This window comes from Macrobrachium nipponense, chromosome 33, assembly GCF_015104395.2.
Source record: "Macrobrachium nipponense isolate FS-2020 chromosome 33, ASM1510439v2, whole genome shotgun sequence".
Lineage (NCBI taxonomy): Eukaryota > Metazoa > Arthropoda > Malacostraca > Decapoda > Palaemonidae > Macrobrachium > Macrobrachium nipponense.
This window is the reverse complement of record NC_087219.1, coordinates 64046436-64051107: the sequence shown is the minus strand read 5'-3', so window position 1 is coordinate 64051107 and position 4672 is coordinate 64046436.

Sequence of the window (4672 nt, the reverse complement as noted above, 5' to 3'; positions counted from 1 at the left end):
ACGATTTCAGTCATTTCTGGTCAAACTGGCACCTACCACATATGGTTATGCTAAATAACGGACACTTTCGAACACCATGACATTTCACAGCTTATAAGATGTATTCACTTGAAGTGAGCTACGATAGTTTCAATAACTCTCTCATTTAGTCTGAAATCAAACAGCATGAAATTCTCACTATCCGAAACCGAGAAGGGAAAGAAATCCTTGATTCACTATGGATACACACATAGGATCGACAGAATTCTTAAATCATCGGAAATTTAATTTCAAGGCCTTGTACAGTAAACCTGTAAAGGAAGGCTAAGAACCGATGATAGGCGTACAACTATAATCAAGGGAACGTGTATCCACTCACTTGAGACAGAAAGTAAAAAAGTTGAACTTTAAACTATCCGAACATCTATGTAGAGGAAAAAGCGTTTGATGACATAAGCACGAGGCCTATGAAAATAGTTCGATGTATTGATGACAAAGATCTAGAAGAAAAATGATTTGAAAATGTTAACACTGACAATCTGCAGGAAAAGTCTTACAAAGTTTCCAAATTTACCCAAATCTAGAGAGAATGCTCATGATGTTATTGACGTCATGGAGTTAGAAAGTAATAGGGTACGAAATGCTTAATAGTAAAGAACTTGGAATTATGATATTGTCATGCAATTCGAATCTCCTTGCATTGTGTGCTAAAGTTCGTGAAATTTTTGTGGACGGAACTTTAGTGTCGTTCAAGATATTTTGAGCAATTATTGTATTCTATTAATGGATTTAATCTTGGATACTATTTACCTATTGTGTTTGCTTTATTGCCATCGAAATCCGAAGAAATTTACTCTGCATTACTTAACATGATCTCCACCTCGTGTACAGATAGAAATCTTGAATTTAAACCTAGTCTCGTTCCCATTCATTTTGAAGTAGCTATGCATAATGCCTTCAGTTCTGTATTCAGAAATTTAATAATACAAAGTTATAGATTCCATCTAGGCCAAAGCTGATGGAGAAGAATTCAGAAAATAGGCCTCAGTTCTGAATATAAAGACAAGGAATCGGAAGTAAGCTTGTGACTATAGCAGTGTTTTGGTTTAGCATTCCTCTATCCTGCGGATGTTGGTGACTGCTTTGCTGGAAAACTTTGGCAGACATCCCAAATGATCAGCCCTGTGTTAAATTTGCAGATTACGTTGTTGACAATGGCATCCTTCCGGAGGAAATATATCCTCCAGTTCATCACGACCGTCACCTGAAACACGTCGAACAACAAATGCCCCCGAATCGTTATATGTTCATTACATTGAGCAGTTTTATTCACATCACCCATCTGTTTATGTGTTTTTAGATAACATCTTAAAAATCCAAACAACAACATACATTAAATTGTGAGGGTTTTGCATACCTGCAGTTCTAAGAACAAGCGCAAGAGAAAACACAAATTATTTGTTGGACCAATTCAACAGGATGCAAGAAGGAGAACATGATCGATATCAGTTTTTGAAGGCCATTGGTTTTAAATGCTCAGCATGAACAGACGTCTGTTAAGTTTGTTTTAGAATTTATAAATAAATGTATCTCATTTTTTTACATAATAAGCATTCATGTGAATAATTGTTTTAAACATCGACTTGTGAATAATTGTTTTAAACATCAACTTCTCAAATATCTTTATATGTTTTTTTTATTGGCATAAAAAGAATGGTAAGGAAATGGAAAAAAATAAAGCTAGATTGAATAAAACTGGCATAAAATTAGTTGAATTAACATATACTATTTTGTATTGACATGGAAAAGCTTTGGAGGGAAATATAAAAAAGTAAAATAGAATGAAAATACCTTATTAACCATTGAAATTCAGTGACATCTAAAGGTTAGGAGCTGTGTGAAGAAAACAAAAAAATAGAACTAACGTTCTCTTCGGAATGGGTTTGATAGCAGGGATTACCGGAATACGCAACGAAAAATGTATGCGTGGAATAGTAATGGGAAGATGCGTGCATTGGTAATGGTTTTAGAGCGTAATTGTAGGAACAATGCGCGCAAATGTAATGCACCGATATGGAGTTAAAGGTACCCAGATTTCCTTGTTGTTTTCATAATCAGAAAAATACTAACCTTCATTATAATAATAATAATAATAATATAATAATAATAATAATAATAATAATAATAAATAATAAGAATAAATAGACCCACTCCTGATAGCCATAATGGTAATGAAGGATATAAGAGACGGAGAACTAGCCTAAGCATGGCATGGAATGACTACAAGAAACCCTTCGACATGATACCGCATACGTGGCTGATAGAAAGCCTAAAAATATATGGGGCAGAGGATAACACCATCGCCTTCCGAAGAAATACAATGCCCAACTGAAATATAGTACTTACGAACTCTGGGATAAGACTAGCAGGGGTTAACATCAGGAGAAGGACCTCGTAATGGCCATAATTCCCATAACAAAAGTGCTGCAGAAAGAAGGCAACAGAATTAACCATCTGATGTTCATGGATGACATCAAGCTGCATGGTAAAAGTATCAACGAGATAAATACCCTAATCCAAACTGTAATGATGTATCTGGGGATATCAAGATTGAGTCTGGAATATAAAAATGGGCTTTGGTCAACATACAAAAGAGCAACTGACAAGGGATAAAGGCATAAAGCTTCCAGACGGTAATAGCAATAAACACAGAATAGACAGGATACAAATACCTAATAATAATAGAATGAGAGGATATAAAACACCAGTAAATGGGCACAATCAGGAAACAGCATATGCAGAGACTTTAAAAGGCGATACTCTAACATGATGAAAGCCATAAACATGGGCAGTACCAGTAAACAGACGCAGTGAAGTGGTAGTGGAGTGGATGGAGGCTATAATCCGCAGCATAGACTAGAAAATTAGGAAACATGGTAATACTCAAAGCACTGCACTAAAGAGCAAATACAGAGAGACTATACATAACATGAAAGAAATGAGAGAGAAGTCTAAAACTCATAGAGGACTGTGTCAACATCAAGAGAAGAGCACTGCATCTGAAAGCCAGTGAAGACGAGTGATTAAGGAGTGCATGGGGAATGATAAAAGAAGGAATGATAAAAGAAGACAAAGACCCAGAAATATACAGACAGGAGAATGAAAGCCATAACAGAGAAATGGCACAGCAAGCCAATTCACGAACATTACATGAGACAGACTAAAGGACTGGCCAGCGATGAAACATGGCAATGGCTACAGAGCGAAGAATTCAAGAAGGAAACAGAAAGAATGCTAGTTTTGGCACAAGATCAGGCCCTAAGAATCAGATATGTCCAAGAAGCAATAGATGGAAATAATATCTCACCCATATGCAAGAAGCACATTATAAAACACAAGACCATAAACCACATATCAAGCGAATGTCCGGCGCTTGCACAGAACCAGTGCAAAAAGAGGCATGGGAAACCCTTTTATCACCAAGCAAATATTTGGAGGTGTGCGTGCTGTGTTGTCTCCACGTGACTTGGATTCTTGGATTTGCTTCATTTCTATTGTAGATTTGCGTTAAAAGAAAAGTATGAAAATTAAAGTTCAGTGTACTTTGAGATTTAGTTTCATTTAACAGAAGAATAATTTCTATAATATATGTAACAATTCTGTATCTAAAATAAAATATTTTTCACATGTCGAAAGTTTGGTAAAACAGAGAGAGAGAGAGAGAGAGAGAGAGAGAGAGAGAGAGAGAGAGAGAGAGAGAGAGAGAGGAGAAGAGGAGAGAGAGAGAGAAGGAGATTGAATGCTACCCCTATTTATACAATAAATCAGTTGATTAGATTTACAAATTTTAGGCAACGATGAAGTTCCTTTGAAAGACTCCATCGAGCAAAATCCGGTACACGTAAAAATCCAAAAGCAAAAAAGTTATGAAATACCGTCTCAAAATAGAGGCTATTATCACATAAAATTAAAAGATTGAAATAACAGCTATTTTTGCAATATTGGGTAGATACCAATTAAAAAGATAAGAAAAGATGCGTAAAAAATGCATATTTCTATTGTCAAATAATAATACAATTTATAACAACTAATACTTTGAGGTCCTTCATATGAATTGCTTCTGCCTCCTTTCGACCCATATTCACAAAAGAAACCGAAATGCAACTTACTTCTGAGGCCATCAAGGCGAATATTCCGACATCCATCATATGTCGGAGTTTATAACAAATAATAATGATAAATAACTTGCCGTCTTAATTCGGGATTCGCGAGATGGTCGCAGATGTTTGCCTATATTCAGTTTGTTGTCCAATAACTTTTATTTCTGGAGATTTCCCCTCTCTTTACTGCTCCCTATCTATCACGAATTTTTTAAGTTAAGTTCTCCAGCAATTGTTTCTTATAAGTAAATATCCCTTAACGATTTCCATGTATTAAGGTTCAAATATTTCTTTTTTTTTATTCCCTACTGAATGGAGAATCTTAACCTATCAATATGTGCTCTTCGTAAACTCTGTTTTCAATTGTAGTTACTTACTCAGTCGGGTGACCATGTGACCAGTTTTTCAAAAACGTTGGCAGTGTTTCCTTCTTTCGTCTTGAGTTAAATTCTCTAGACAGATGGATTGAAAATGACCTTTGGATATTTGCTATTCGTAGTCTTTACTCCTGCGTGTTTTTTTTTTTTTTTTAT